The sequence below is a fragment of the Nicotiana attenuata genome, unplaced genomic scaffold, assembly GCF_001879085.1.
Source record: "Nicotiana attenuata strain UT unplaced genomic scaffold, NIATTr2, whole genome shotgun sequence".
Classification (NCBI taxonomy): Eukaryota; Viridiplantae; Streptophyta; class Magnoliopsida; order Solanales; family Solanaceae; genus Nicotiana; species Nicotiana attenuata.
This window is the reverse complement of record NW_017671167.1, coordinates 272,063-285,337: the sequence shown is the minus strand read 5'-3', so window position 1 is coordinate 285,337 and position 13,275 is coordinate 272,063. Positions and strand designations below refer to the sequence as shown.

The 13,275-nt window shown below is 38.1% G+C and overlaps 1 long non-coding RNA gene across 1 annotated transcript; it reads right to left on the bottom strand.

The window, feature by feature from the left end:
* Window positions 1–2,283: 2,283 nt before the first annotated feature.
* Window positions 2,284–10,319, bottom strand: LOC109206395. Its single transcript, XR_002064854.1, has 3 exons — window positions 8,840–10,319; window positions 8,695–8,760; window positions 2,284–2,475 (listed from the first exon to the last, which is right to left on the bottom strand). It is a non-coding gene; the product is annotated as an uncharacterized LOC109206395 (long non-coding RNA).
* Window positions 10,320–13,275: the final 2,956 nt, after the last annotated feature.

Below are 13,275 nucleotides of genomic sequence, written 5' to 3'. Positions count from 1 at the left end.
TCAAACCGAACCGTGACCTTGCACACGCAAATCTTAATCCCAAACAACACACCACACCAATCATGCCATCATGTGAAGAGTACAAGAATCTCATAATAAACTCTGAGTCCCAAGCAGAATATATACCCGATCAGTCAGAACCTTTCATTTGATCTCATCCAGGAGGAAATCACAATACACAACATGTTCCATACACCGATAGGAAATATACACCTCTAACCATGGCAGAAGACATTGAGAACACCTTGAAACCCCTTTGTACATAACCAAGTCATCAGGATTGAATCTCTCTAACTCAATTGATCCATGCAGGTTGCCAAACCCAAGAGTATTTCCACGAAACACCTGTAGAGTCTCACCACATCATACCCATTACCGTGCTGATCCAACCTACTATCCAACTGCCCTATTTCTTTGAGTTCTTATGAATTGCCTTCAAGTTGATACTCCTCCTTGATAGAACACCACGATCCTTAACCAACTCACCACAAAAGATACTAGCATAAAACCACATGCCATAAAGCCCATAAGCCCCTGTATTCCCTCTTAAGCACCCCAAATGTACCACAACCGAGATACCTACTCTAAAGAGACCTTCTGTGAATCTAAAACCGTTTCCTTTACCTTCCTGATAATGAAATATAGAATCCATAAGGATATAGAAATACCGCAAGTCTCGACACCATCCAATGTAAATCTCAGTTTCTGGCCATATACAAATCCTGAAAATTTCCAATTGATACATATAAATCTTGAATCCATTAGAACCTTCCCGAGAGTCATTTACTCTGCTCAAATCTCAGTTGCACCACCGAAATGGCCCGAATGACTTGTGCCCCATTAGCACAACAACACAGAAAGAAGTAATTAACACCTCTAAGCAACCGAGCAAGTTCCTATTTTACGCACACTACATCCTTCAAAAATAACCACTCAATCATCCCATGAATCCCATATACCAATAGAGTGTAACACAACCCATATCCAGAAATTCTTTTGTCGAGTCATCCTCGATCTCAGCCTCTACAAGTCATAACTGATTCACAAGTATACCTCAAACTGAAAGCAATACAACACATAATCGTGCAATCAACTCGTCGATTGCTGACTCCCCCACTTGGCCCAAAGCAATAGATCAAAACACACAATAACTCACAATTCCCATACTCTATTACTATATCGCAGTGAGATTCAACTAAATCCTTCATGAGCTCCTGTAACGTAAACCATCTAATACTTCAAATTATCTGCAAATCTCGCATTCACCCTTGTAACAGTCAAGGCAACTTCCACAAGAGATCCAAACTCAAATTGCAACACATATCATTCACTGGTAAAAGAGAACTCTCTACAAAACATCATAGGGATCACACAACCTCAGGACACGCCGCAGGAGATAACCCACTTGCTTTGCCTCAAACCGACATCTCTCTATACCTTCCACAGTCACGACTACAACGCAATCACTTAATCTTCCTAATTCTGAACTCATCAACAAGACATGAGAATCTAAATCATTCCATAATTAAACAACATGAAATATCCTTCAACACACCCATAACTCGAGACTATACGTCAATTCAAGACAAAAATTAATCACCAAATAGTCTTTTTTTACATCTCAAGGAAACTCTTTTCGTCACATTCAAACAATCTGAACACATCTCGCAGTCATATCATACTTATCATATAGCCATCCAACCACTCATCGAGCCATGAATTCTATTAATAGGGACACTACCAAACTTATAAGTCCAAAAGCACGTGCTCACACAACCGAAATCTTCGTGTGCAGCTGCAGTCAAAACCCGGCCTCAAGTCCTCCAGACTGGCCCTTCAACAACACACAAAAATCATATCTCGCACCTTATCCATGGAATCACTAGCCGCCAATGCACAAGCGATACCGAGCGCTCACATGCGCATACGAATGCGTGGAAGGAATTCAAAGAGTTACGCTTCAAGCTGAATCAATGCTGCACGATATGAAAAGAAAGATGGGAAGTATATCCTAAATGTCCTATAGCCTCTCGAAGATAGGTATGGACGTCATCAGACCGATCCATAAGACTCTACAAGACACTTGCTCATGACTTGTAGAACCTATGAACCTAGAGCGCTGGTCCAACTTGTCACGACCCAAAATCCAACTAGTCGTGATGACACCTAACCCAACCTGCTAGGTAAGCCAATTAACAACTATCCATTCCCAATGAAATTTAATAAAACAATTAAGTAAAAGAAAATATGTGAATCCTATACATTTCCCAAGGACTGGTAGTACAAATCATGAGCTTCTAAGATTAGAATTTACAATGCTGGTGTGAAATAAAAATACATCATCTGTCCGGATAATACATAAATAGATTTCTCATAAGCCTAGAGCTACCATGAACAATAGGTAGCTATAACCAGAATGCAAGTACATCTTCAAATCCACCTCCCGTCGATCACATCAACTTCAACAGGAAACTTCTGCACGCAAGTTGTATAAGTGTAGTATGAGTATAACCGACCCCATGTACTCAATAAGTAACAAACCTAACCTTAGGTTGAAAGTATGGACAAGCTAGAACATAGGTCAGAGTCCGACACCAACAACCAACAACAGTTCATAACTACATAATGAAAGTAATAACAGAAGCAACTCAGAGATAAAATGCTCAGCTTGTTCACAGTTCTAGAAAATAGGTATATTTTTCAAGTAGATCAGTGAAAATCTAAATCTTTTACGAAAATCGCCAAAAATATGAGTGACTTTGAAAACTGTAATTTTTCCCAAAAAGCTTTCAATAGGTAAATGTTTCCTTTTCAAATGGCATGAGGAAAATACATCTCTATGCCGATATGTCAACATGTGTGAGAAGTCAGGAATGACGTGATACCGTACAATATGAGGAAAATACATCTCTATTCATGTATGTCATGTATGCATGTCAATGCAATGTATCTCAGAGATGAACTCATCTACTCACACTCTCAGAGTACTCAATCTCACTATCTCACACTTTCCACTCATCATGCTCAATCACTCGATATGCTTAGTCACGTAGTACTGCATATGGCCAATCTAGCCCAGGAAAGATCAATCCCGAATATATACATAACAACTACCAATCAGTCACTCAGTACATTATAAGGCAAATACAGACTTGGGAAGATACATCCCCAAATATAAATGCTTCGGGCAAGATTCATGCCCAGAGAAGATCCATCCCTCAATATAAATCAACCACGCTCACTAGGTGTGGGTGCATACTCTGGAGGGGATCCTTCGGCCCAAGCGCTATATCAAGCCAATCATGGCATAAATCAATGATACCTGCTGCGACTTGCAGCCCGATCCCATAAAAATATATATAGTCGTAAGGCTCGTTGCGGCGTGCAACTCGATCCACATATATACAGCCATAAGGCTCGTTGCGGCGTGCAACTGGATCCAAATATATACATATATCACTCAGAGCTCAGGACATCTGCCTTACCCAGTAATCAATCCCTCCAGTCTCACGGGCTCACAATGCCATGAAACTAGCCCAAAATGATGATATGATGTGCTAATAAATAACAATAGAGACTGAGATATGATATGAAATGAATGAACATGAGTGTGTGTGGAATTCCAATTTAAACTAATAATTCAACAACAATATGAGCTCGATGGATCCCAACAGAATAAGCATGCAGCCTAGACGTGGTTTCTAACGTAGATCATAGCTCAATAGCTCTAGTACGTTCAGATTTCATGGTTACAAATAAGATCAGGTCACTATACAGTACCACAGGAATAACGGAGTCACAATTCATACGGTGCACGCCCACAAGTCTGTCACCTAGCATGTGCATCACCTCAACAACAAACACATAACACGTAATTCGGGGGTTCATACCCTCAGCATCAAGTTTAGAAGTGTTACTTACGTCGAACAAGCCAAATCCAATATCGAGCAAGCTAAGCAATGCTCCCAAAAAATGCCATCCAGTGGGTACTAACCTCTGAATGACTCAAAACTAGCCAAAAGCAACTCAGATACATCAAATAATGTCAAAGGAAACAAACCCAATAGATAAAGGTCAAATCTTTAATCAAAATCCCAAAATCGACCAAAATGTCAAATTCGGGCCCGCGCCTCGGAATCCGATAAAACTCACAAAAGCCGATAACCCTTCCAGTTACGAGTCCAACCATACTATTTTCACTCAAATCCGAATCCGAATCGATGTTTAAAACCCAAAAGTTCACTTTATGAAATTTTAGACAAAACCCTCAAATTTCACTTTGAAATCATCAATCAAATGCCAAAAACGAAGATGGATTCATGAAATATAACCAAAATCGAGTATACAACACTTATCCCAATCCATATGGTGAAAATCGCCTCCAAATATTATCCAAGTCTGAACTCCCAAACTCAAAATATGACCAACTGAATAAACTTTCGATATTAAGTATTTTTGCCCAACTGTTCCTCCTTTTTTGTGCCCAACGATCCCGAAACTCGCTTTTGGTGCCTCAAATGGATTCCTTGTGAACTTTCAGTCAAGTTAGGCTTTTGAATCACTCCATTTGACCTTATAATGAAGCAAATTTTTTAATATTTAAAAATCGTGCAGATTTTTAAATACGAAGTCAATGGCAATTTTATGATTAATCTGAAAAATCTGGCAACCCAATTCTTAGTAAAATGACCATAAAATCCTCATACGATGTCCAAATTTGACGATTCTTTTTGCTATGACTGCGTAATTATGATACAGATATAATGCTTCAATCAAAATAGAAATCAGGGCTCATTTGTTTAATGTGGTACCATTTATGCTTGAAGAAACGATGTCGAAACATAAAAAAACGAGTGCAACATAGCCCAAACTTATCCAAAACTCACCCGAGCCCCTCAGAACCCGTATGAACATACCAACTCATCCCATAACATAACATGAACCTTCTCGAGGCCTCAAATCACGCATAACAACATCGAAACACATCTCAAATCAAACTTAATGACTTTCGAACTTTCGACCTCCAAAAACTCGCGCTGAAACATATCAAATCAACTCGGAATAAACTCAATTTTTTCACACAAGTCCTAATACATCATACGGAGATACTTGTTCCTGCAATTAGCGAGAAAAGTGTAAATGATCAAAATGACCAGTCGGGTCGTTACAGTTATGAAGCTAGATAATAGAGTTCTCCAACTATTCAAGGAACTAGGCTTAACTATATTTCTGAGGCGATTAGTAACGTCGTAAAAGAAACGTAGTATAGGGGGAATCATTAACATTCCCAAACATAGAGAGTTAGACTCATATTCCTTAACTTCCTACTCTTGAGCGTAATACAACATTCGCCACCCCTTTCAACTTTAGTCTATATCAGTACAAGTGTGATGACCCAAAAGGTCATCACTTATTTTTAAAATCAAATTCTGCATCTCGAGGCCTTATAAACCTCTTTTAGCATCACCTCAATTTGCGTGCATAGTCCGGGCGCGTAGCCAGAAAGCCTATATGTGAAATTCTGTGAAAAATGATAAATATTGACTATAAAATGAATTAATTTGACTTCGGTCAACGTTTTGGGTAAACGGACCCGGACCCATGATTTAACGGTCTCGGAGGGTCCGTAGGAAATGGGACTTGAGCGTATGCCCGGAATCGAATTCCGAGGTCCCAAGCCCGAGAAATGAATTTTTAAAGAAAATTATTTTCTGAAATTGTTTAAAGGATTTGGAAATGAATTTCGATTAGAACATGTTAGTATCGGGCCCGTATTTTGGTTCCAGCACCCGGTACAGGTCTTATATATGATTTAGGATAATTCTGTGAAGTTTGGTAAGAAACGGAATCCGTTTGACGTGATTCGGACCTTAAATGCAAATTTGACGTTTAAGGAAGTTTTGGGAAATTTCATTGATCTTGAGGTTTAATTCGATGTTCATGATGTTATTTTGGTGATTTGAGTGCACGGATAAGTCCGTAGGATGTTTTTGAGGTTGTGTGTATATTCTGTTTGGAGCCCCGAGGGCTCGGGTGAGTTTTGGATAGGCCACAGAGTGCATTTTGAACTTAGAAAATTGCAGGTTTTTCAGCTGTGCATAGCAGGCCTGCAGGCTTCGCATTTGCAAAGCCTGGCTCGCAAATGCGATATCGCAAATGCGAGCCGCTTGTCGCAATTGCGAAAGAAGCCCAGGCCAGCTCCCTCTCGCAAATGCGAGATTGTTCTTCGCAAATGCGAAGTTTCCCATTTGGCCAGGGATCGCAAATGCGACCAAGTGTCGCAAATGCGACTTTGTTTCCGCAAATGCGAAAGTCCAGATTTCTTAAGGGTTCGCAAATGCGAGCCCTGTTTCGCAATTCCCAAGCTAGCAGAGGTCGGCGTTCGCAATTCCCACATCTGAGACCTGTAACTTTTATACTTAGACGATTTTAAACCCATTTTTCATGTTCTCTCAAACCATAAACACACTTAGGCGATTTTTCAAGGATTTTGTTCTTCTCCAAATCAATTGTAAGTCGTTTTTAACTAACTTTCTTCAATTCTAACATCTTTTAACATGATTTCAACTTCAAATTAATGATTCTCATGGGGGAAATTGGGTGTTTTGGGTAGAACCTAGGTTTTTCAAAAGTTGGGGATTTGGACCTCGATTGAGGTTCGATTTCAAAACAAATTATATATTTGAGTTCGTGGGGGAATGGGTAATCGGGTTTTGGTTCGAACCTCGGGTTTTGACCATGTGAGCCCGGGGGCAATTTTTGACTTTTTGGGTAAAACTTTGGAAAACTCATTTTCATGCATTGGGGTTGATTCATTTAGTGTTTATTGATGTAATTAAGTAACTTGTGACTTGATACGAGCGAATTGGTGGTAGAATCAAGGGCTAAAGCTGTAATTGAACCGTGAATTGTGTTCGTGGAATCGAGGTAAGTGTTTGGTCTAACCTTAGCTTGAGGGATTAGGAGTTGTGTCTATTTGCTACGTGTTAATTGTGGAGTACGACGTATATGCATGGTGACGAGTATCTATACGTTGGTGTGAAGCATGCCCGTGAGTCTTGTGTTATAATTTGTTATGACTCCGTTGTAGTTTATTATGCCTCACATGTTATTATCATCATTGTTCCCTTGCCGGGATGTTTGTTTGATATTATTGTTCCCATGTCGGGATATTGTTGAGATATCATTGTTCCCTTGCCTGGATGTTGTTGAAATATTAATGTTCCCTTGCCGGGAAGTTATTATGTTGTTCTTGTTCCCTTGCTGGGATTCCTTGTGATTATTGTTGGTTGTAAATGGGAGCGGGTGGTACGCCTACCACAAGATATAATAAAATGGGAGCGGGTGGTACACCTACCACAAGATATAATGAAATGGGAGCGGGTGGTACGCCTACCACAAGATATAATGAAATGGGAGCGGGTAGCACGCCTACCACAAGATACATGAAATGGGAGCGGGTGGCACACCTCCCACGAGATACATGAAATGGGAGCGGGTGGCACGCCTACCAGGAGATACATGAAATGGGAGCGGGTGGCACGCCTGCCACAAGATATGAGAAATGGGATCCGGTTGCACGCCTGCAACAAGATGTGAAAAGAATGTGCAATCTGCCTTTGTTTTTCTTTATTCTTGTTAGTGGTTGGATTTTGATTTCTTTATATTCTATTGATATTCTGTTTTTTTTACCTGTTTTTCCCCGAAGCATGTTTCCCCCTCCCATCTTTACTTGTTTATTTCCGTATTTTTTTTCCGCTATATATATATATTTGAACTGCACAAGTTTATTTGGTAGTCTGGTCCTAACCTCGTCACTACTTTGCCGAGGTTAGGCTAGGCACTTACCAGCACATGGGGTCGGTTGTGCTGATACTACACTCTGCACTCTTTTGTGCAGACCCCAGCGTTGTGGACTTCGGACCGCAGTGAGGTTGCTGATTCTTGAACGTAAGGTGACCCGAGGTAGTCCTGCAGGCGTCCGCAGGCTTTGGCGTCCCCTTCTATCTACTATTCCTATTTCTTTCATGCATTTCTAGAGATAATGTTGTATTTATTTCTTTCAGACCCTTTATTTGTAGTATTCTTAGACCATCTGTGAAACTGTGACACCAGTTCTGGGTAGTCGAGACTCAAACAGTTGTATTAGATATTCATGTTCAGATAGCTTATTGTTTCCTTCTTCCGCTTATGTTAAATTCCGTTGTTTAAATGTTATTATTTCGAAATTGTTAATGAATATAAAATGGGTAAAAAGGTAAATTGCGCAATTAGTTGGCTTGCCTAGCTCGTATTAGTAGGCGCCATCACGACTCCCGAGGGTGGAAATTTGGGTCGTGACAACAAGTCTAAGGGATTCCATATTAGCAATAATGCTCTTATTTTGGTCACTTAGGCATTTTATCAAACACTTGTTGGACATAAAGCTTCATAGCCCTTATTAATGGTGTTTCTACAACCAACAATCCATCATATTTCTCCTAGATAAATTCTAAAGTCTCAAATTGCTACAATCAATATCATTCTTCATTACCCATAAGATACACAATACCCTTAATCAATAATCAGCAATCAATAACCCAAACTTATAACCATTCATGTTTTTCTATCAAATCCATCAATTCATATCTCATGAACTAGATTCTATAATCATTTATCGAAATGCAATAATCAATTAGAGAGGGAAGATATTACCTTTTGACGTTCAATCCTCTTGAGTTTTGAGGTTTCTTTCTCAACCATGATGTCCCAATCGAATATCTAATAATTTGAAGGGTTTACCCATGTTAATAAGCTATTGGAGAATTGAAATTAACTTAGAATTACCGTTAGAACTTACCTTGGATGGTGGAGGGACCTTTGAAGCGTTAGGTTCTTGAGATTCCCTTTCTAGAGCAAGTTTTTGTGGTTTGGGGTGTGTGGGGCGAAGTATGGCTTATAAAACGGCTTCCCGGGTGCGCCCCCACGCATATAAAGACCCAACCATGTACCTGAATGCTCATCAAAGGCAGTAACACTGCCACAAAAGCGTGGCCGCGCACGAGAACAGTTGGGAGCGCACATGAGTGCGCAGACTGCACATTGTCTAGTAAAATGCGTACAACCTTTTTCACAGAGGTCCGTTAGGGCTCCATAATATTTCATTAGGAAGGTATAATGGGATACAACTTTCATGTTTTAAGTTATCCCAAATTCTCAACATATTTTCACGAAATCCTGATAGAAGTAAGACATTCCATAAACTTAATTGATTTTATCGAATCTTATGGACCTCACTCTCCGTCTTGATTCCAAAACAACTATTTCAACTCATACTCATCCTGATAGGAGTTCATATGTCTAATATGTCACATTTGATACTCATTTAACATGTCCACACCCAACCCAAATTTACGGAGTGTTACAAAAATATAACACGAAATCAATGCTCGCTAGATAAAGATAGTATAGTAAAATTATCGTCTCCACTTGAATTAGAATTAAGTAATGTTCAATTACTAATGATTTTATGCTATTCAAGATGGTCAACACTTGATTTGATTAATTACTAACTATAATTAACTACTAAATTAATATTATGGCTAATTAGACTTGATCACAGAGAATGCGTGTTGAACTAAAAAGTTTGTAAAAAGTATGAGAAATAAGGGTCACGACATCATAGGTGTAAGATAGCTATTCAAAATTTACCTCTGGTTGAATTCACTTCTAATGTTCTAATGATTCTCGCGAATTCACTTGATGATTAGCTTAAATGTAAGGTCAAGATTCCTCTCTCGATTAAATCTAAACTCTATAAAATAAACCAATATGAAGTACTATGAAAATATGCAAGAACATGTTAATGGACTAGTCTTTAGAAAAACGTCTCTTGGATATTCTCCTAACTTGGTTTAACCAATAATTCAAGAAGCGTTCTCAATTACTTAGAATACTCACCAAATTAAACCAACCCAAATAATGCAAAATAATCAAACAAGAGTTCAATCCAAAAATAATAATAAAAATACCATATCCGTCAAACCCCTGAGATAAACTACTCCATTGATATAGAGAAATTCATCGTATATAAGTTTAAGAATATAGAAAATATCAAAGACAATATTACGTACAAACTCCAATTTTGCATGGATTGTTGACAAGAGAATTGATGAAATTGTGTGCCTTCAAGCCATAGTAACTCTTCAAAACTCTCCTAAGTTGAATCCCTTTAAAAATTGTGTTTAGAAAATATTTATACCGTGTACAAACTACCCTAGGACCCAATGTCCTTTAATGAGACGAAGTGGGAAAAATTAGCCCGAGATTGAACTGTTGCGCCAAACTTTGTTTGCTTTCCTTGCGTTTTCTCCTTGCTTTATGAGGAATTAGGCAGACATGTGGTGTGCACATTGGCAGGCACTCCTTGCTTTATGAGGAATTAGGCAGACATGTGGTGTGCACATTGGCAGGCACAACGTGCCAAGCCAACTTTAGAGTGTTCTTTTCTCTTGGTTTCTAATGAACATTTTGGCCAGCCTCCCTCCACACGCCGTGATAGGCCATTGACTTGGCCTTGAGCGTTTTTTCGTCTACTGTTTATATGTATACTCGGTCCCCGATCCTCAGAATCCAGACTTTATTTTTTTTTGACTTCTACTCAGATTTCTAAACCTTACTTTTTATTCAATTCAGCTCCTAAAATTCGTCCTACCAAGGATTCTCAACCTCACAACAGAAAATATGTAATGAGCACAAATTAATTATATTTTAGCTCAAATAAGATTAAAGTGTAGCAAATATTATGTGTAATATAATTAAAATTTATATTTTTAGCTTACCATCGATACCCCACACTTAGACCATTGCTCGTCCTCGATTACGACCCAAATCTCCCTCCGTAAGCGTGATGACGACACCTAGTCTCTAAGACTAGGTAAGCCTAACAGTTGCAGAATAACTGAACAATAACAACAAACAACGGCTAAACTTAAGAACAACAAATATATACATACCTATATATATATATATACATACCTATATATATATATATATATATATATATATATATATATATATATATATATATATAGATATATATATATATAGATATAGATATCTGTTGTTAAACAATCTAAAATATATATAAGTTAGAAAACTGCCGCTCAGTGTTGCTCCCAAAAGCACATGCAAGTATACGTGGTCGACAAGTAATATAGGATTGTAAGTCCAGATATCGTACCCACAGGGATTTGTGATTAACTATCAAATAAAGTCAACCAAGTAATTAATCTATTCAAGTGAATCCTAACGTATGAATATTTAACTAAAATTAATGTAGAGTAACAAATTAAGAGATTAAAGAAAACAACGACAATCTTAAAGACGAATTCAATGTGAGTGAATATTCTAGAGCTATGGTTTAGCGAACAATCCCGTTGAGTTTTTCACTTAAATCGCCTAATTAATTTATCTGATTTATTGGTTAATAGGGTTAATATTGCTCGTAGCCTTCTCCCGAAGTACAACTCGCCTATTCAAGCTAACCTAACGCCTATATTCCTATGGAATTAGAATTAACAAGAACGCATTAATAATTCCTGTATAGTAACCAAGCAAGGCGATTAGGAATATTCCTATCCTAACCGCAAATCCCCCCCCTCCCCCCGAGTTAAGATCTTGCTCTACTCAATCTTATATGCAATCTAGAATTCCCTCTCCTGAGTTCAATCCTAGATTCGTTGATAGTATTCAATTCGTGATCAAGCAATCAAATAATTAAGCGCAAGATTGAATAAATAAACCAATATGATAAAATAATAAGAACAATTAAAGTTTCAAACTACAAGTCACGTACTCACCCAACAAGAAAGTTACAATATTACCAATAATTCATGAGACCATGTGCACTCACCAACAACTAAAGAGTGAATATAGACTAGTCCACACATTCAAATATGCTTTTGAATATAGATTAAGGACATCACACAATTGAACAAAATTCGCTCACTCACACAAAGAATTCAAATACATCCCGTGGTTGTCCCATGAGCTTGCCCATAGTGTATATCTCTACTAATTTAAGCTAGCCAAATCTAGGATCAATTAGGACTTTAAGGTTGTAATGCAGGCTAAGGGACGGGTATGATACATTTTGAAATAGTGACTAACCCTCCTAAGCACTTTAATACACTACATTTACAATTCAAACACATATTCTCCTCAACCAATCACTTGCCAGAAACCATATGCAACATAGCCCTTACTTTCATTAAGAACTTCTATACTCCCACTAGCACAAATTAATAAGATTGGAGGTGTGTATTTTCTACATACTTTGACTATCATTTTCTTTTTCTTTCTTGAAATTTTTTTTTCTACACATACTCCATACATTTTAGTTCACCGGGTAATGACTTTTGATTTCAATTTTTGTGCACCAACAGGCCCTTCCGTGGTTCCACTCAAAAACTGCTCCCCAATATCTAACCTTACTTATTTTAGCGACTAAGTGCCTTAGGAGGTAAAGATTAAACAATCTCAAATAAGAACAAAACAGGGGTATGGCTTGTAATGTGGGTGCCAGAAGAAAGGTCTATAGGTTCAAAGGGCTAGCAACGGAAAATTTTATTTTTATGTGACAAGCACACTTACGATCAAGCAAGAAACGCCTACGTCATCTCCTAGATTAGCACAACTTACAATTTCGCTTCGATTAACACATATGGCAAGTTCTAGACTACACAGGATAGCATCGAAGATCACAAATCCTCACACACACATTGCACATGCCTCATCAAGACAATTTTGTTCAACTCTCTAGTCAAACAAGCACACATAATTGACAAATTTAAGCAGTGAAGCACTATGTGGCATGCAAGTCAAACAACTGAGAAAAAACGTTACAAGATATGCTATTTACTTTACTTAGACGTCACAATTCAAATCAAATGCACGAGAAAACAGAATGTATGTCATAGCCTAATGTGCCAACATCAACCATGTCAATGAGTATCTCAGAACAACTCAGTTTCTTCCTAAACTACTTCTAAAAAAAAATAAAGTATCCGATAATGGAAATGTAACACCCCGTAAATTCCGCTTAGTTATGAATGAGTTAAAGGAGTAGTAAGGTTATATTTTGAACATGTGAAGTCCCATCGGAATGGTTATGGGTGAAAATAGTTGTTTCAAAATCAAGATGGAAAGTGTGGTGCATAAGATTTGACAAAATCGACTAAGTTTGCAGAAGGTCTGTCTTCCAGTATGTTTTAGTGAAAATGTATAGGGCATTTG